The sequence below is a fragment of the Protopterus annectens genome, chromosome 13.part0 (genome assembly GCF_019279795.1).
Source record: "Protopterus annectens isolate FY-2018-M chromosome 13.part0, PAN1.0, whole genome shotgun sequence".
NCBI lineage: Eukaryota > Metazoa > Chordata > Ceratodontiformes > Protopteridae > Protopterus > Protopterus annectens.
Window position 1 is genome coordinate 536,040,803 of NC_056747.1, and position 21,880 is coordinate 536,062,682.

At 38.8% G+C, this 21,880-nt stretch overlaps 1 protein-coding gene across 1 annotated transcript in view; it reads right to left on the minus strand.

Moving 5' to 3' along the window:
* The window catches only part of LOC122787450 (methyltransferase-like protein 27), a 164,665-nt gene extending 145,942 nt beyond the window's left edge, over nucleotides 1–18,723 (minus strand). The window contains exon 1 of the mRNA XM_044054166.1: nucleotides 18,529–18,723. The gene's annotated coding sequence lies outside the window, so the exon portion shown is untranslated. The remainder of the gene's footprint in view (nucleotides 1–18,528) is intronic.
* Nucleotides 18,724–21,880: the final 3,157 nt, after the last annotated feature.

The following is a 21,880-nucleotide window of genomic DNA, read 5'->3' on the forward strand; positions in this document are numbered from 1 at the left end:
ACAGATGCAGGTAGATGGTAAGGTAAGAAGCACGTGCAGGTAGATGGTAGGGTAAGAAGCATGTGTAGGTAGATGGTAGGGTAAGAAGGAGGCACAGGTAGAGGGTAGGGTAAGAAGCACATGCAGGTAGATGGTAGGATAAGAAGCAGATGCAGGTAGATGGTAGGATAAGAAGCAGATGCAGGTAGATAGTAGAGTAAGAAGCGCGTGTAGATAGATGGCAGGGTAAGAAGCATATGCAGGTAGATGATGGGGTAAGAAAGCCCTTCTTACTTGCTCACTGTTCAGCAAAAGGGAGAGAGAGAAAAAGTCTAACCAGACTGCATGCTACACTTCCTGTGACAAACATTTTCTTGATAGATATAGGAAAGTATCAGCAATTATTAGTACCTACTACAAACTCACACATCTTTTAACTAAAGAGGTGAGGGAAGTTCTGCCCACAGGGATCTTGCTTCCAGCTCTGTAACATACTCTACTACTTGAGTGCACAACACTAAGTGCTTAAACTACATGTTATTTAAAAATATAGATTTATTACATGGGCTCCCTGTAATCAACATCATGAGACTAAAGGGAATTTTTCAGAACAAAAAATTCTCCAATTGCAAGCTCTATAAATAATGTGTGTAATTAAAAAAATCACCTGACATCTTAATTAATAAGACAGCCCGGACAACCTAAAGTTATATGACATCACTTGGTAAAAACGGGTATTATAGCAAGCTATTATAGCAAGATGGCTACAGCAAATGCACTGTCTGTTGTGTATGAAAATGGTGGGTTTAAAATTTTTAATTGTAGCCGAGAAATTATCAATGAACAGCATTTCAATTTATTCACCCAGAGTGCAAGTTTGATGCAGCAGAAATGCTTCCTTGATCTTAAGCTTTATGTTAGAAAATTAAATCTAAAAGTGTTGTTTCATGATTGTTCACATAGTAGCCCGTATAACATGAGATTTTAAAAACTTAGTGCATGCAATCCTCCTTTACAACCTATATTGTCTGTTTTTGAAAAGCAATGTGAAAAAGACATCAGAAAATTGGTTAAAGAAAGTCATGGTCTCTCTTCAACTAATTTAACTAAAGAAGAGTAGACCCTTATTAATAATTTGACGAATAACCATGAATTAAATAATGAAACCTGACAAAAGAGGTGGTATAGTACTGATGGATACTATCGACTATCTTGCCAAGATGTACGATTTATTTAATAATGAGTCTCTTTATGTTGGGGTTTCCAGAAATGAAGTGAACATCTTTTACTACAAACTGAAATTATTTCTGAAAGACCTCTTTGATCAAGGCCAGATTGACCACAAATTATATAAATACTTGTCCTATGATACCATATTTGGCATACCCAAAATCCACAAGGATGTGAACACCCCCAAGAGACCTACAGTTGCGGCAGCTGGTTCAAAAACATATCCACTAGCATTGTTTGTGTTTGCTACACTTAAAAATTTCTCAAGGGATATCCATATATCCTAAAATATTCTTGGGATTTCTTGGGGCATATTAAACAAGAGTTGTACCACTGTCATTGGCTTATGTTGACTGCTAATGTCATATATTTATTTTCATGCATCCCACACAATACAAGAATAGAATAGTTTATTATTTATTTATTTTATTTTTATTTATTTTACATTTGTTGACCGGGCTAGTCCAACTGGATATATGTCCATTTTCAGTAGAGGCCCGGGGAGAAAAGCTCCAAAATTACATAGTTAAAACATACTTCAATTTCCAATATGTTAAATTGAATCTAAAATAAGCAAAAAACAATAATATATTAGCACAAATAGGAAAAAAAAACAGCTCCATTATACAGGTGTAGCCAGGTAAGAAAGAATACAAGATATTTCCATTGAGAACAAAGTTGACAATTTGTTTAGCCTAAAAACTTCATTAAATAAGCAGAATTACAACAGGATATCACTGAGAGGTAGAATAAGGAGATACATAGGGGTATGTCTGTTAAGCAGGTTGTTAACTAAAGCCCTCAGAGAAGGGCATATGAGATGAATCAGAGCTGGTAAGGAAAGGGGGAGTAGAAGTATTTAATTGAGAGTTTAAATACTTTTTGTTACTAGAAAAAGTCACGTACTTGCAGGATGATACTGAGAAAGTACAAAGGAAGTTGGTAAGAATAATAGGGACATAGAGGTGATAGGCAAGAAAGAAACAGTAGGTCAGTCAGGATTTGTACAAGAGCATAGCCACTGGGATAGAAGGAAAGTTCTTAGTTGTTTCTTAAAAAGGGGTGTTGATATAAGTGATGTAAGATTAGATGGGAGTTTGTTCCACTTAGTTCCAACAAAGTTAGAAAATAGGCAGTTCCCAGATTTATTGTTGGATTTAATGGATGCTACTAGCTGAGTGCAGTGTTGTAAGATATAAGGTTTGATAATGTTACAGAGTATGGGAGAGTTTACTGGATGATATAAGATCTTATGGGTAATTGTCAGTTGCTGAAGAAGAAACTGATTGTGTAATTCCAGCCATCCTAGTTGTTTAAGGTTTTGGCAGTGATGGGTACGAAATGCGGAACCAGTAGCAAATCCAGCTATGTTATTATATGAGGTTGATAGTTTGTTCAGATTGCTTTTGGAAAGGTTAGAGTAGATAGGATAGGTGTAGATAAGGGTGGATTATAAGGTGTGTCTGGGCAATAGTGGTCCTAGCTGAGGGAGTAAGAAAGGTTTTAAGCCTGTAAAGGGAGCCAAGTTTTCTATTTACTGATTTAATGGTCAAATTAATGTGTGAGTCAAAGTTAAGATTATTGTTAATTGTTACACCCAAAAGTTTGGTGGTTGTGTCTGGTGTTATTATAGTTCCATTTTTGGATGTAACTGTGAAATAGATAGGGGAAGACTTTTGAGTAGGAGTAAACAATAATAACTTAGTTTTGTTAGGATTGAGGAGGAGACGGCGGATGTGGAACCAGTTTTCAGCTAAGGTAAAAACTTTTTGGGTATTGGTCTGCAGTTCGGTAGTGGAGTCAGTGGCACAGATTAGTGTAGAGTCATCTGCATATTGTAAGGTGGTGGTTAGAGGAAGGGAAGCACTCAGATCATTAATAAAAATGGAAAAAAGGAGAGGCCCCAAGATAGATCCTTGTGGGACTCCCAGGGTGATGGGGAGTTGAGAGGATAAGCTACTTTCCCAGAGAACTGCTTGTTTTCTATTCTCTAGCTAGGATTTGAACCATTTGAGTGCTTGAGTATCAAGTGACAGTGATTTCAGTATATCTAACAATAACTGATGGTTAACCATGTCAAAGGCTTTGGAGAGGTCTAAGAAGAGTGCGGAGGAAAGTAGGTTGTTGTTATGATTCTTATTAATACAGTCAGTAAAGGTTAAGAGTGCAGATGTGGTGCTATGAAAAGGCCTGAAACCATGTTGGCAATCAGCTAGTAGATAATTTTGGAGGAGATGATCAAGTAATTGCTGATGGATAGATTTCTCCATAATTTTTTCTAATGGAGAGAGAAGGGCTATGGGACAGAAATTTGATAGATCTTTTGAGTTACCTCCCTTATGCAGTGGGATAATATGAGAGACTTTCCAGATGGCTGGGATAGTACCTTCAGTAACGGTTCTGTTTATTAGAATAGAAATAGGATAGGCAAGTGCTTCAGCTGCCATATGTAAATATTCAGCAGGAATGGCATCTGCTGAAGGAGTACATGGTTTGAATTTACGAAGTAAGGAAAGGATTAAAGAAGTTGGAACTGGCTGGAACTGAAATACGGGGAATTTACTGATAAGAGAAAGTGGCTCAGTAGTGTTAGGATGTGAGAGGGACTTTGCTAAAGACTGCACTGTGTCAGAAAAGAATTTGTTAAAAGTGTCAGCAATTTGGTTGGGTGAGTTCTGAGTAAAATTAGAAGGAATGGGAGTTTTAGCATGTCCAGGATGGAGTAATTTATTTATTCCTGACCAGAATTTTTGAGGGTTTTGATTTTGGGTTTGTTGGAATTTTAGGTAATAGTTTTTTTGTCAAGGAGTATTAATTTTTTTTGTCAAATTTCTAAGTTGCCTAAAGTTTTGATGGTCGGATGGGTTTTTGGTAGTTCTCCATTTGTCCTAGATTTTATTTCTCAGCAGTATTTTCTGCATGGTCTCTTTTGAGAGCCAGGGAGCAGGTTTGTTCCTAGTTCTGACCCTACGGCAGGGGGCATGGTGGTCTAGAATTTGCAAAAATGTCTTATTAAAATAAGAGACAGCTTCATCAGGAGGCAGGTACTTTAGGGGTGACCAGTTACAGGCTTTGAGCTCAGCTTGGTAGCTAACTAGATCTAGATTTTTCTTGCTATGAGTTATTCTATAGGTTAAAGGGTTCGAGATAAATGTTTTTTGTCTAGTAATAAGTATAAGTGAGTAATCGCTAATATCATCAGGAAGTACATTTGTTTTATAGGTAAGGGGATTACTGTTCACTAATATCCAGTCTAAGATGCTTTGTTTGTTGCTAGGTTTATTGGTTCTAATGGGGGAGGTAATGGTTTGGTGGTAGCCATAAATGTTTATATGAGTAGTAGGTTTAGTAGAAGTACAATGATTCCAATCAATGTTAAAATCACCTAGCAGTATGGTTTCTTGAGGGAAGGATGTAGAAAGTCAGCTAAGGGTATTTTCAAGAGTGTTAATGTTATTACCTGGGGGGATGTAGGAGCAAATGATGTACAAGGCTTTATTAGGATTTATCTGGAGCTTAGAGATCAAAATTTCAGCATTGCTGGGTGAGGGAGGTTGTATATCTAGTGAGGTAACTTGTAAGTTAGATTTATACAATATTGCCAGCCCACCACCTTTCTTGAACAGGCGGTCTAGTCTCAGGATGTTGTAGCCAGGTGGAATTATATCATTATCCTTAGTTACTGGTTTGAGCCAAGTTTCTGTTAGACATAGGATATCAAAAGAATGTGTGTGTAGCAGGGAATGCAGTTGGGTAATTTTATTATTTATTCTCCGTACATTGAGTTGGGCTATAGAGAGTGAGTTAGGTGTAGTAGTGGGAGCATGAAATGTAGTAGGAAGGACTGATTGGGAATCTAGGATGGTATTACTTGGTCCTGGGTTAGGATGTATATCACCGTATAGTAATAGATACAGTAGAGGATTATGCAACTATTTGGTTAGCTAGCAAAAAATAGGGTAAGGTTTTCTGGTTTGAAAATATTTAATGTGTGTAAGTCTGTGAAAATGTGGTAGGAGGTATGAAGGTGAGGAGGTTATATTGCTGTAGGGTAGGGAGGTTATCGTAGAGAGAGGAGTTGTTTGTCTTGGTGGGTGTTGAGAATTCATACAGGTTAGGTGTTCATAGGAAGTAAGGATAAGGGAGACAAGTAAAGTATTAAGAATGAATAAATAGAGGAATGAGTTAGAGTTTCTTGGTAAGCTGAAGATAGGCATAGTAAGTGGATGTGTAAAGATGTATCTGAGAGAAAAGGAGTATAAGGAACAAGGAATGGAAAAGGGTGGGGTGATTTGAAGAGAAAACAGTATGTGGGATCTAGTAAGTACTTAGGAGGTGGGATGTAGTAAGGAATTAGGAGTAGGCTATAAGTGAGTAATGTGGTGGAGTGAGGGATTGGATGATTGGTAAAGGGGGAGTGGTTAAGGAAGTATAAGGTTGAGACCACTGGGGGTGGGTGGGATATGGGGGTAGGGTAGGGGAGCAGAGTGAGCCCGCAGGGCAAACGGAGCATGTAGAAACAGGTAAAGAGGCAGCTAGAGGGGAAATCAATCAGCAGTACTGGCTACTAAAGGAAAGACAGATAAGGCAGGAGTGGGTAGTAACAACAAAGAGTGAGTCTAGAAGAGGTAGATTTAGATAGCAATAAATTAGACAAATGTGAAATAGGCCCAGGTCTGGGCCTTTGGAGATATTAGGGTAAGTAGCTGGGAAAAATACAGAGGGTCCAACAGACTGTATAGCAAGGATAAGGGTGCCACCTAGAGGACAGGTTATTAAAATGCATGTAAGTAAGAAAGGGAGCAGGATGAGTGTAACAGGAGTAGGGTTGAAAGCTAGTACGAAGAGGTACAACAAAGGATAGGGGGTGAGTTGGTTATAGGGTAGAAGGAAGGGATAGTAGAGGCTGCTTGGAGCGTACTTTATTACCCATGTGGCAGAGAGTACAATGGAAGAAAGTATTTCAGGCAGGTCTTAGGGAACAACATACTTTCTTTTCCTTGAGCAAGAGAGCAGGGCAAAATAGGGCTATGAGCTGGAAACTGCTGATAATTACCAAGGGTCCTTTACCATCAAATATGTAGGTTCTGAGAAACTGGTGCAGAAATAGCACAGTAGATCAAGGTACTCAAATGAAAAAAAAGAAGGACAAAAGCTGTGAAGAGAATATATGGGTTAGCAATTGGCAAGGAAGGGGTGGTAAAAATCCACAAAAACATTCATACAAAAAGTAAACTGAGGATGGCATATAGGCATTCCCTCACTTTAGATCTTAGCATGAGAGAGCAGATTTTCAAAACAACATTGCTATAAACTCTGCACTTGTAATAGGACACAGTTTGTTGGCTAGTTTACACAGAACATTCACAGGGACAATAAAATAAAGTTAGCAAAACATCATACCCTCACCCTAAATAGCAATAATAGTAGACACAATTTAAGGGAACAGTGTTATAAACCCTATACTATAAACAGACACCGTTTGATATTTCAGTGTGACTGCATTCCCCACCTTAGATTTGAGAAATGTGTCACTATGTAGCAGTCCAGACAAATGATACAAATTAAAACAAACACAGTAAGGATTCACACTAAACCCATAGATATTACTGTTGTAATGGAGCTAATCAAATGTTATAGCTAGGTCACTTCTGATTTAAACAGCCAGGGAAGAAGTAAACTAAAATGTACTTGGTGGGTGGGTTGTTCTAAAAAGTCATTTGCAAGCTAAACGCAAACAAGTAAAAACAGGCTAAAAAGCCGCTTACAAGTTTAAGTAAAATAATATAGTACTGGCTAGTAGGGTTGTCTACAGGCTTAATGCAGCAATTGGATGCCGGCTAAAAAAGCCATTTACAAGCTTATCACAAACAGTTGAATACTGGCACACTCAGAGATAGCTCCTCGCAGATAGCATGTACCCAGATAGCCATCACTGGCTTACAACAACGCAATTATCAATTTAAAAGCCTAAAACAAACTGTTAGGGATCTAGCACTTTACCAATGGCTAGGATTCATACTAAGCCCATAGGTATTACTGTAGAAGTGCAGCTAATCAAGTGTTTCAGCTAGGTCGCTTCTGATTTAAACAGCCAAGGAAGAATTAGACTATAATGCACTCAGAGTGCCTCCACGTAGGTGGCGTAGTTCTAAAAAGCCATTTGCAGGCTAAACACAAACGAGTAAAAGCAGGCTGAAAAAGCCGCTTATAAGTGTAAGACAAACAATAGAGTACTGGCAGGGAGGGTTCTCTACAGGCTTAACACAGCAATTGTCACTGACTAAAAAGTAATTTACAGGCTTATTACAACAGTTGAATATTAGCACGCTCAGGAATAGCTCCTCACAGATAGCATGTACCTAGATAGCCGTTACCAGTTTACAACAAGGCAACTATTGAGTAAAAAGCCAAAAACAAAATGTTAGGGATCTAGCACTCTACCGATGACTACAGGTATATGCAGAAAACATAGCAGCTGTACAGGCTTACAGGCATAAACATTCAACAAAAGCCATTTGAACGGCAGCAGAAACTAGGACATAGCTTTTAGGTACATGGTTTTCATATTAAACATTTCAGCATGTATAGTTAAACAACAATCAAAGCAATACATACTACAGGCACTAGACGCTAGGAGCAGGGCATACAGAAAGCGGCCAGGGCCTTATTGGAGTACTTAGAGATGGCTCGGCACAAAGCCAAGGGTATTTATGGGATACAGGTGCATAGATATGAAAAGAGGAGGGGTAAAGGGGAAGAACTGGTACAGATGGGAGGGGCCAGAGAAGGACAGCGTTCAGGAGGACTATGAGTCATCCTGCAAGAAGCAAAAAGGTTAAGAAATACAGGGGGAAATAAGAAAGGCAAGGGCTAAAAAAGATAGGGGTTAAGGACAAGAGGAATAGATGGCAGTAAAGAGATATGAAGGTGCTAGGTTCCTAAATAGGAAACAGGTAAAGAGGCAGCTAGAGGGGAAATCAATCAGCAGTACTGGCTAGTGTTTAGGGGAAGCCTGTATTAGTTATGATTGCTTGGACAATGCTGAAGTGAATTTCTTAGTTGAATTTATGCAACTAGTGCTTGAAAATAATTTTTTATATTTTGAGGGGGAATTTTATAAATGGACAACAGGCGTAGCAATGAAGGCTATACGCCACCTTGTATGCTAACATTACACTGTGGCATTGTGGAAAGCGTTTTGTGTTTAATACAAAATATATGCACAATGTGGTCACTTTTTTACATTATCTGGATGATATCTTTCTTATTTGGAAAGAAAATGAAAATGAGTTAGTATGAATTCCACAACTGCATTTCTTGGCTTCCATTGTTAACTATTTACATATCACTCTATCTAAGAACATTAATGTGAATAAGTTTAATTCAGAACTGTATAGGAAACCTATATACTCAAATACTTTTTTGTATTTTAACAGCAACCACCATTATCATCAAAAAAAGAGATTAGTTAAAGGACAGATGGTAGGGTTATCTAGAATTGTTTCTGTCAATGACAATTTCATATCTAAAATTAATACTATTATAGAAATGTGTATGAGTCAATGTTACCCCAAGGAACTGCTACACGGGATCAAAGATGAATTAATTATTAAACAGCATGACAAGGTTTACCCTGTGGTATGTTAGGTATTGGTATTAATAAGGACCAGGCTGACGAGACAGACAAAAAAAAAAAAAACTCGAACAGACTGATTAGGAAATATGGGCTTGGTTCTAATACCATTAGAAGAATTTTAATTAATAATTGGAGCCTTATTGAGAACAATGAACAAACAAAAAAAAGCCTTAGGTGGGGCCCCACAGTTTTCGTACAAGATACTGCCTAATCTGAAGGAACGATTAAAAAGAAATGCTTCTGTTTTTGATCCCTTAGACTGCATGAGAATCCCCAAGGGTGTGATCTAAATGTGGGTCTTGTGTACAATGTAAATGTATTTATACTATTTACTGCACTTTTTAATTGCCTGTCGCCTACTTTTATACTGTTTGTTTACTGTGTACTAAACTACACTGATATACTACCTGCTACATTGTGCCTGTAAAATCAAATGTTATTGCTATTTTCACTGCTTAGCAAGCTTTTTTTGCTGTTTCCACCATGTTTGTTAAGTATCTACTGGTATTTTTTCACTGTTTTAAAGCTATCTGTTCTGTCTGCTCAGGGTTTCCCACCAAGCAGTATTTAATTAACTGACCTGTTAACTGTTTAAATCATTATTTAGAGCCTCCGGGCTGATTTTCCATGTGTATGGCAGTCCTATACTTACACCTGCTGCCACAAGAATGTCTGCTATTTTAAATATTTTTTTCAGTGTCTCACTGCTATTTTTTTGCTGTGTTAAATATTCACTAGTGTTTCCTGTTGAAACTAGGGTAGCTAGTAGCTGTAGCATAGTCCAGATCCAGGCCTGCTGCTTCTGGAACTGATTGTAGTGGTTTGTTTGTTCTGAGAACGTTTTCCAGGCCATCTTGGATTGGAAGGGGCCTATCTGCACTTTTGTGAGAGAATTGTGTTTGACTGGCACCTGGTTGGTACAAGTAGGCAGGTTTAGGGCTTGGAATAAACATCCTCATTAGTCCTTTTCAATTTTGTTAAGAGGTGTTTTTCAATTTTGTTAAGAGTTTTTTTTCAAGTTTTCGTTTCTGGTATTTAGGCCCTTCTGAGCAGGTTTCTGCTTGTTTGCGCATCACACAGCACCATGCACTGCTGTGCAGTTGGGCACCAAAGCCAGGCAGTTAAATTTAACAAATTTTCCCTTAAAACCCAGGCAGAAACATCCATTCGCCAAGCTCCTCTGTGATCATTTCTGAAAAGCCACCCCTAGTGACAAACGTCTTCAGCCTAACATTATGGACAGTTGGACTACGCTGGTTTCTCCTAACAACCTTGTTGACTTGGGTCTCTTGAAGCAGCGTAGCAATTGCCACATGTGCAAAGACAACCCTCTACTAATAACAAAGTCTAGTACAGAGTGCGAGAGATGTATTTACACCAAAAATCTAGAATCTATGTTCTCTCTCACTTGAAACAGTAACACGGAGAAGGTTGATAACTCACCCACCACTACATATTCACATAGTACCACTACTCATACACATAACACTACTCATGCACATAGTATGCATCAAACATGTAAATCCACATATGGGGAGGTTCTCTCAAAAACTTACCGAAACACCACAGACCTCCAAAATACAAGTCTGCTTCAGCTAGCACAGTCTCCACAGCACCCATGACACACAGCAACACTAGTGTCACCCACCAAGCCCATAAGGTGTAACCCTCAAAAACCAAGTTTTCTTGTTATTGGAGACTCAATAGTGAGGCACACGGATGTCCCACCCATCCAGGTTGAACAAGACCAAAGTCACGGTTAGCTGCCTGTCCAGTGCCAGGATTCACCAAATCACACATGCACTCAGGTCTCTCAACAAGTACCGTTATGTTGGTGTGAATGGCCTGCGACATACTTCACTGACTATATGAACAGAGACATGGTCAAGCCCTCTGAGTTTGTGTCCCAGGCAGAAATGTCCTAGCTTTGAGCTGCACACTAACCTCACATAGAATGATCAACAGTATAAACAAAAATGATTGATTTAAATAATTGGCTTAGTTTTTGGTGTCATTCCAAGGGGATCTAGTTCCTGTCTTCCTGGGAAGCCATGGTCAACAAACCTTGCTGCTTTGCCAAAGACGGTCTGCACCTGATATCCTTAGGCTTTCAGCTGCTGGCAAAGGCTCTTGCCTCCCTCATAGTGCCTTTTTTAGGCAAGGTCTCGAAAACATTACCAATGTGAAATTAACCAATCAGAACAAAATAAGGGTCATGCTGCTTAAATGCTAGGATTGTAAACCAAAATCTGCACTTCTGGAAGCACTTCTATTACAAGAAGATGTAGATGTCTGTGCAGTCACAGAAACCTGGTTTAACACCTCAGAGAGTACCCCAGGCCTGCAAGGCTACAATACCTTCTATATCTTTAGACCCTAAAATGAACATGTGAAAACCAGACAAGATGGTATTTCAATCTATATTAGAGATAAATTCACTTCATGTCTAGTTAGACTGGACAACTCCAAAGAGTTACTCCAGGTCCAGGTTACAGCGAGTAAGACCCCAATTCAAGTCCTAGCCATTTATAGATCCCCCCATGGGTCAGGACACCCACAAAACCCACTTAAACTGAGGGCAATCCAAATTTCACCGAATATAGTGTTTATGGAGATTTCAATTATCTCATCATCAACTGGGAAACCTACTCGAGCCCAAACTCACTAGCACAAAAGTTTCTTGACTTTGTGAATTCAAACACCATGGAGCAAACTGCCCATACCCCCAACAAGAGGAATAAATGTTCTAGATCTGGTCCTCACCCACATGTCAAACAGGTGCAATGCTGCAACTGTTGGACCCTCATTAGTTAAAACTGACCACAAATCAGTCATTGTCAAACTAACATTAGAACTCGCAAAGGGTGAAATCAGACTAAAAGACTTCACCAAGGCAAACTACATCCTCCTAGGTGAAGGTATAAATGCATTCCAAGCCCTATCCCAGGCTAAAAGTGGTAACTATGCCAAGGCATACACTAAAGCCTTATACAATCACTTGAATAAGTGTATAAACTCGTCTGTACCAGATAGAATCAAAGCTAGCGCACCAAGTAAAAGCAAGCTACCATGGTGGACTTCCAGCATCAACAAACTCTACAATAAATGCAAAAAGTTGCTGTCCAAGAAATCAAAGGCAAGGACCCAACAATGGAAAAGCACCCTCCTCAGCCTTAACAGGCAAATAAGACAACTTGTCAAATCCTCCATCTCCTGACAGAAACCTAGCAAGTACTGCCAAGGATAGCCATAAGGCCTTTTACAGCTTTGTACGTAACCTAAAGGGTAGGACCCAAGCATGTGCAGAACTGGTGGTCAATGGTATCACACAGAGATAGTGAAACTGCTAGAGGATAGGTTTGATGAAAATTTCACTCCCTTATCCCCCCCTAACTTACAACAAATCCTCCCCCAAACGTCCCCACTTATCTTACATAGCTAAAGAGTATGTCCTCAAAGCCCTGTCCAAGACAAAAAACATGGCCTCTATGGGACCAGATGACATCCCATGTCATCTTCTAAACAGGCTAAAACATGAACTAGCATCACCACTAAGCACCCTTTTCAATCATAGCCTAACCACAGGCTTTGTTGCTGCAGAATTGAGAACAGCTAATTTTGTTCCCTTCCACAAAGGTGGCCTAGCAACAGACCTGGGTAATTACAGATCCATAAGCCTAACCAGCCTCATCTGTAAGGCCATGGAACATATCATTATGGACTTCATAAATAAATACATAGGTGACCTCCAAACCATGGATCCTACCCAATTCGGCTTTGTGAAGGGAAGATCCTACCTGTTAAATCTGGTGGATTTCCTTGAAAGTGTGACCAAGGCCATTGATTAGGGAAATCTGCACACACAGCATACCTTGACTTGGCAAAGGCATTTGACACAATCCCAGCTTCAGGCATTACCAATAAACTTAGCAAATTGAATGTAAACCCCTTCGTTATAAGATGGGTGTCCAACTGGCTCACAAACTGGAGACACACTATCAAAGTGGGTGACTCCACATCAGCCAGCAGACTTGTTATCAGCGGGGTGCCACAGGGGTCAGTGCGGGACCCCCTACTGTTTGGTATACATTCCTCAAAGTTCAGGTCAAAACTAAAGGGTTGTGGCTGAACAAGTTTTCAGAACACTGCAATGATGCCAGTATACTCCAGGAGTGTCTCACACAGACCAACAACTAGTGTATTAGTCACAGTCTCAAACTGAATGCAAAAAAATGCATCATCATTCCCTTTGGGACAAACAATGTCCCTTCATACCATCAAATCAATAACAATACCCTAAGTACCCATGAAGTGGTAAGGGATCTGAGATCACGGGTTGACCACGACCTTAACTTTGACCACCACATGTCTACTGTTGTAAAGAAAGCTTTCCACATAGCTCACTTGATTAGTAAAGGTGGCACCTTGAGAGCAAAAGAAGTTACAACCCCCCTATACTTGGCCCTTATCTGGCCCATAATTGAGTATAATGCCCCATTTGGTATGTACCGTACTAAGTACCTACAGCAATTAAAGAGACCTAAGAGGTTTCTAACAAAGAAGATCAAGGGCTTCCAGCATGTGCCTTACACAGACTGACTAAAGTGCCTGTCACTATACTCCGTATCATAAAGACTTCCTAGGGGAGACTTATGCCTGGCCTACAGAGAAACCCAAGACCCAATCCTAACGAACTTACTGCATATCCATAAATCAAATGGGTCTAGGGCTACCCATTCCAGGGACTTAAATATGGCCTGAGACTTAAATAGGACATGCTGGAGGGACAGATTTATCTCCCAGTGACTGCCATGTTTTTGGAACAGGCTACCAATTCATGTGAAACAGTGCACCTTTATGATACTGTTCAAAAGAAACCTGGATGAGTGGATGGGACACTGTAAATTCTACCAGGGATAGCGCTTACAACCCACATAGGCAGTCATCACTAAATGGAATCTTGGGTATTGAGTAGCACCTCTATTGTGTTACACTGGGTTGAAATGGCTAGGCTTAAAATGACCTTGGGTCGATAGCCTAGTAATCAACTATGATCCTATGATTAGTGTAGGTAGAAATTTGAAGTTAAATACTGTTCCTTTTGATTTTAAACTAAACAGTACTTATGATTGTAATTCTACTGGCATTGTCTACATCACTTTTTTCATTACTGTCATTAAATTTACATAGGCAAAACTGAACGTGCTCTAAAGAAGCACATATATGAGCATTATTACTTAAAAAATGGAATGAAAATAACACCTTGTACAGACAGACTTTGAATTGCGTAAAATACAAAATGTTTTTGTTCTTCATTTTAGAACAGGTTCCCTTTATCCTAGGGATGGTGTTTGGGAAAATACATTTTTGAGTTTAGTGAACATATATGGTAAATAAGATTAGATGCTAGTAGCCCCCCAAGTCTGAATGACATGATGCCCCTCAATAGTGTACTTAAATTAAGGGCAGCCAAGCTTTAGCATCTTTTTTTATACATTACTATATACATATACACATATTCTATTTTAGACAATGGGCAAACTGTACATCAATACCCTGACTGGAGAACAAGCATTCTCCAGCAGGTACAAGTAATGCCTGCTGAAAAGAACAAGTCTCGCTTCACAGCTGCTTATCAAGCAGCCGTGGAGCTTGAACTGAAGAAACGGAATGGCCGCCATTATTTTACACTCGCAGTTGTTGTACTGTTTAGTGAGTGTAAAATAGAAAAAAAAAGAAAATGCAGTGTGTGTGTGAGAGTGTATGCATGTATGCAAGTAAGAGAGAGAGCAATTGTGTGTGTGTGTGTGTGTGTTTCTACCTGCATGTATGTGTGACTGGTTGCATGAAAGCAGAGAGACTGTGTGTGTTTGTGTGTGTGTCAGAGAGAGAGAAGGATGGAGAGAGTGAGAGAGAAAGCGAGAGTGATGTGTGAGTGAATGCATGTATGTAAGCAGTGGAGACCAGGTGTGTATATGAAAGCAGAAGAGACTGTGTATGTGTGAATGGGAGAGCGAATGGGCTCTATGTAAAATTGTTGTTTCACTTTTTTTTTCTTAAAGATTATATTGTTTTTTTTATAAATATTTGATATAAAATGCTTCCTCCAACACCATTAACATATACTACAGCAAGTTTGAAACAGTAGGCGGAAGAACTATTTTACATTAAAAATATATATAAAAAAATATAGTCCTTAAAAAAATAAACATGCAAATAAAACATAACAATTTTACAGCGAGCCTATTGTCTAAGGGCAATAGTGCCCTCCAGGGTGTGTGATGATGTGTAATTAATGCCCTTCCAGGGGTGTAGAGGACCGATGCTGCACAACACCCATGGGCGGGCATTAATTACACATTAACACACACCCTGTCAGGCATTATTGCTTGCTTATACTTGCTCTGCCAATATTAAAAAAATACTTGATTGTATTTTGGCCAGTAATAGTTTTGTGATTTAATAGTTTATTACCTGCCTGCTGTAATATACCTGTTTTAACAAATGATGTAATATAACTTTAAGTTGCCTGGACTGTCTTATTAATTAAGATGCCAGGTGATCTTTTTTTTTAATTTCACACATTTATAGACCCTGCAAATGGAAGAGTTTTTAGTTCTGAAGAAGTCCCTGTAATGAATGGGATGAAAGTGCTTAACTCTTTGTGATTAAACTTATGTGTCCATAAAGTTTTTCCAGTCATGGTTTTAATTAATTTATCAGCTGTGGAGATTTGCTTTCCAACTCCTTTTATAGATTTGCAGCTTCGTGGTGGGTGCCTTGGTGTTTTTTGGTTATTTGTTATCCTCCACCAAGGTATACTCAAGATGGTTTCAGCACTATACTATACTATTCAATGTAAAATGGTACCAATTGTACTACGAATCAAACTCATTATCTGTGAGTTAATCTTAGGGAGGCACACTGGTGCAGCAGATAGCATTGTCACCTCATATTAACAGGTTCCCTGGTTCAATTCTCGGCTGGGCTGCCTTCTGTGTGGAGTTTGCATGTCCTCCCTTTGTTTGCATGGATTTCCTGCCACATTCCAAAGACATGCAATAGGTGGTACTGGACGTAAGTGTGACTGTGTGCAAGCATGTGGTATGGAAGAACAACCATGAGGCTAGCCAACTGTCAGTGTGAACTTTGGCTCTAGATGACGGTCACTGTTGAAGTGGCATCTCGACCCCATAGGAAAAAGGGGTTGAGGATGGACGGCTGGATCTGTGAATTAATCTATAAACTGATTAGCCAGAATCAGAGAGCATCGCATTGAAACATTATCATAACAATGGTAAGCAAAACACGTAAATCTAACAAATTGCTGCATTCTATGGTGCTCACATTTATGTTCCTCAAGAGTCTATTCCATGTTGTTAACAAGGCTCAGGAACTGCCTTGAACATGTTATCAAAACACAATCTACTTTATCAAGTTTCACTAGAGAACTCAGAAAAACAGTCTCATCAGAGGTCCCCAGTAAATGCTCTGGTGTTGTGACAACTTTATATAGTCTGATAATACAATTAGCTGGATCTCAGGTCTAGATGGTGGCATTATTCAAGATTTCCTACTTTAAAGGACATGATACTGATATGCCTATGATTTTTTTCTTTTGAATGTAAATATATTTTTAAAGGTGGACCTAATACCATCTGTGAGTATTTAAGTAGTTTCACAGTGTGATTTTTATCTATTTTGGAGTTTAACTCTTTTGCAGCTAGATCATAACAGAAAAGGGCAGTCATTAATCAGGTTTATCTACCTGTAAATAAGCAGATCAACAAACTGCTCATGCAGTCTTCAAGTGCTGTGCTCACTCCCCTCACACAATACAATGAAGGCAAATACCAAGAATTGCTTACTGTTTCAGATAACCAAACTGAACTGTAATGACGTAGGAGGAGATGGAACGTATGATCATTCTGCATTCCATAAGATGATTGTTGTTACTTTTGCAAAATGCATTATTTCACAACAGCTTTTATTATACTACCGCATTCTTCCTTAGCTTGCTATTTGTAACTACTCAACAAACTGATGTTGTTTCTGCTATCAGATTTCCATACTATATATCTGACCAGTGACCACCACTTCATTGGCTTTTTAGTCTGTAGTTGATAAAATGAGCAGGTAATATCCACTAAAACAAACATTAGCATATTAAATGCCGAAGATACCTCTCTTTCTCAGAATAAAGAGTACTCCATTAATAAGAAACAGAATATTCTGGAATATTATTGTAGGATGAAAGAAGAGCTGCCTCTCAGAATAGAACATGAAGTGGGATAAAGCTACTACTGTCCAGGTAGCAGATGTGTAATGGACGGGTACAAGAGTATAAAAATGTATGACTGGTCCATTAATTCAAAAGTTGGTATGGACTTTATTGAACTTTTGAAATATATTTTTCATTTTTTTTCATATGTATTTTTGTTTGCTACCCAGGTAAACCTTATGACACTGCTGACCTAGGAGCACTGTCTGGTAAAGTCACTTGCTCAAAGTCACACAGTAAGTAGAAAGATGACCGAAACAAAACCTGGAGGACAAATTTCACTAACAACTCACAGCTTTAGTTCTGCATGTTGCTTGGATGTGTAATAAAAGTATTACTGAAATTCTTCAGAGCACGTGATCCTTTGTGCTTTGAGATTATTTAAAATCACATAAATCAATTTTGCATCCTTACGTATATATCTGGCCCTTAGGCATAGGCCAACTAGGTGACCACCTACGGTGCTGCTCTAGCAGGGGAGCTTTTCCAGTAATCTGGATGGTGTAGGTAGACCAGCATGGGGGCACCGAGTGGTGTGGGGGGCACTGTGGAGACCTTTTGCCTAGGGCACCAGTTGACCAAAGGCCAATCCTGCTTACCTCTAAGTGACAGCATCAGCTATATCAGGACCCTAATTTTCAAAGTATGTCAAACAGAGCTCAATAAGGGCTGTCCCTTAGATAGCACACTACCAATGTTTTATTTCTATAATAGCTCCAGTAGAAGAACACATAAATTACACAGTACAAATGGAGTTTAAGATTCATAATGCATCTGTTTTCTGAGATAGAAACTTTTATACCTGTAATCAAGGTAATTCTGAAACAAGATCTTTTTTTTTTTATTTGTTTGCATTTCTGGAACTCCATGTTTATTGGTATCTGTCTATTCATTTATCTAACTAAAATTATTGTGCTGAGTTACACATTATACAGATGTGGAAAGATCTCTGCCTCACAGCTCCAGTTAGGGATTCACCCTCAATTTCATGTTACTCTACATGTGAAGTTTGAACTCTTTCCCTATCTCAGCGATGGAATTTATTTAGTGCACAACCCAACCCAGCATGTGTTCTGAATGTTTTTTTTTTCTTTTTTGAATTTTTTTTTAGAGTTGGGGAGTAAATGTCTTTTAAATGTAAGCTGAACAAATGCTATATACTTTTTTATGCCATTTTGGACCTGGGGAGTGAACTTATTTTAGGTGCAAGCTGAACATTTGATACAATTCTTGTTTGCCAATCAGATTGTTCTGGTTTTCTGAGTTCCACTTCATAACTGTATTACACATACCTACATACATTTACTGATAATACATAAGTCTGTTTATTGTATACATAACTGCAGGCAAAAAAAAAGAAAGCATATTTTCACGTATGCTGATGAGACAGATCACTTACTGAAAATTCCAGCTGGAGCCCTTTGGTTGTAGGTATTGTTTAGCATGATTCCAAAAGGCCTTAGATTTAACAGGACCATGTCAACAAAACTACTGTTATGCATATGGTGGTACTAAGCAAGGCGTACTGCCTGCATTGCAATTATTAACCACGTTTTCCAGAAGATCGACAGTCTAAAACTATTTGCGCACAGTGTAAAGTAATGGCAGCTTAAACATGCAATATATTAGAACTAAAATCTGAGAGTATAGTTTACTGAATTTAACAGCGCTACATTTAAGCAGACACCTCTTGTGTTGGCCTGCCCTCTAGTGTGCTTCTCCAGACATGCATCATTACTGTTGGTTAAACTGTATATTAATTGTTTCCAGTAGACAGTCATACATTTTGAGCACAGTTACAGTGTGAACGTATGCTTTTACCATGTGCTACAAATAAATACATTTTGTACACCCTTCATAGATATCAGTAAATTGTGTCAGGTTCTCACTGCAGAAGAACTGCAACTGTGAAGGTAATATTACTAGGGGATGGGGTTGGGGGTTGGCATAACAGTTAAGGTGGTTACCTGACAGACAAAGTACAAGCTTTGATTCTTACCTTTAAATAGAAATTGAATAGGCTTAAAATGGCCTGCAAGGGCAACTAGCCTAGTACTTACCTATGAACTAGCACAATTAGTATATGGGTTACCCTTAACTATTGCAGCATCAAAGAAAACTGCTAACACCCTATAAACCACCCTCAGTAATTAAGGCATTTCAACCCCCTCCCCCCATATACACAAGCATTAGTCCCTGACACTGTCCAAAGCCAAGCTAAATGACTTCCAATAAAGCAGACAGAAAAACTTCTGTTTGTTTCACTACTGTAAAAAATCCTAGATCCAATGTCATTTTCACCTCCTACAGAAAAACCCACCAACAAAACCACTTCATATAATCTCAGAAGTCATGCACAATAATCTCCTAATCTACTGACAAAAAGTAATCCAACTCTACTGCTCTAACCACATTCTCCACTAGTGGACCTAACTGTCAGAATCATTTTCAAAAAGTCTAACCAAATTCAGATTTCATTTCAAAAAATTCTTGCATGTACACCACAAGTGTCAGTGCCCTCAGGCAGGAAACACCACAGAAGTCTTAATAACATCAGCCTACTTCACCGTCTTCCTTAATAATCGTACTTCATTATACTCATTAGGAGAAGATAATCGTTTCATTGTCCACCTCTTCCACTTCTATCCATATTCCTTACCTCACTCACTTCCTCTCTCCTTCTTTGACTTCTATTATTTTTTACCTATTATAGGCTATTTTCAGTGTGTTGACGTATATATTATTACATCTCTTTTTCTTACTGTATCTGCGTTGACATTGTAACTGCAATCATCTGGACTGTGCCAGAAACTGGTCCAATAAGATTATAGCAATGTTCTAGTAAAGAAGTTTAAATAAGCAAGACAATACATGTGTCCAGTGAGCTTGCTGGATGTGGAAGAACTCACTGGTATTCTAGAAACATCATTTCTAAGTGATGATGACACAGATTACAGTGTAGGGCCGCGGGTACAGGGAAGCAATGCAGATTAAGGTTGGCACTGATTGTGGGGTTCTCATAGCTCATCCTCACATATTGCTCCTTGTTCAGTTACCAAAGGTGGTAGAATATGTTGTACATGTGTGGGTATGCTGTGCTGAGGAGAGGAGGTACACCAGATATAACATGGAACATATTGGATTTGATACGTTTTCAAAACTCAAGATGACATTTGTCAAACAAATGGTCATGATACCAAGTAGATATGACAGAATGATGGGGTGACAATGAAACTAGATAACTGTAGGTCAGGAGAGCAGACCACTCTGATTTATTTATCTGTTTATTACATTTGTTGACTGTGATATTAGACTTAGGCTAAATAAAATGCATATTTTGCCTGGAGAGAAAAGCTCCACAGGTTGAAACAGGCAATAAAAAGTTTTAAGTAGACAATAAAAATCAACAAATAAGAACAACAATAATTTATTTTTATATTTTTATTTTGCTTGTGTTTACCAGGTTTGACAGACTAAGTTTAGTCAAAAACTCCTTTTCAGCAGAGGCCCGGGGAGAAAAGCTTAAAAAATTACAAACATTTTTAAACAGACATTCAGTAATATACATGAATATACATTAAATATACATTGACAATTACACATACATTTGCCAATTACATTAGTCATATAAAAATAAAGGCAACGTTTACAGTATAAAAGATATGCATACATTAGTAGATGCTGATCATTTGAAGAGGTGTATTAGAGGGTTTGTCAAATAGGTAATGGATTATGTGATTAGTGTTTAGAAATATAAAGAAATGGAAGTGAGAGAAGGAATGAGGTAGAGCGAAAAATGTTAATATTGTAGTTAAGAGGTGGGGTGTAAAGCACGTTCAGAGACTATATATATAGAGGTGGGGCTGAGCAGTGTCACAGAACAATGTATGTATCTGGAAGATGCTGATAGAACTTTTCAAGTACTGGTTTAAACTGGTTGAAGTGCACTGGATTCTGAATGAAGGAAAATGGTTTGACAATATGGCACCCCGAAGATAACAGTGGCAGTTATCTTGGACATGTACAGGAGCTGATACCTTGATTTGAAAGGTGACCTTTTAATTGTATTTTAATGGAATTGTATTCTGATAATAAAGCATCAATGAGAAGAACAGGAAAGTTTCAAGCCAAAGAAAATTGAAGGTGTGTATTTAATGGGGCCTACTTCAGAAGAATGACAAATCAAAAGACTGAATCCCAAAAGACTGAAAATTCAAAATACTGAACACATTTTTAATGCAGGGGACAAGCTGTCAGATTGAGACTGGTTACGTTCAAGTGACTCAACCCATGGGGGTGAGAGATCAGATCTGGAGATGGATCCAGAATCCATGGTCGACATAGAAGGTGAGGCCAGAGAAAGGGGAACCATACTTGTCGAGGCCAATAAGGAGCTATAAGGATCACTTTGCATTTCAACTGGAGAGCTTCCTTCAAGAATTGAGGAATCAGAGGGATGGGAGGGTAAGCATACAGACATCCCGTGGGCCAATCGTGGGTAAGAGATCCCACGGGGACTTCGCCTGCAGGGGAATTAGGGCAAAGTATTTGCTGCATTTGTGGTTTGATGGGGAGGCAAATAGGTCACAGCAAGGCTGGCCCCAAGGGTTGAAAATGTTTGTTGCTATGGACGGATTGAGGGACCACTCATGAGGCAGGAGAAGGTATCTGCTCAGTTTGTCTGCAATCATGTTGGAATCCTCGGGAATATGTGTTGCTATCAGAAAGTGGTTGGAAGCTATTGCCCATTG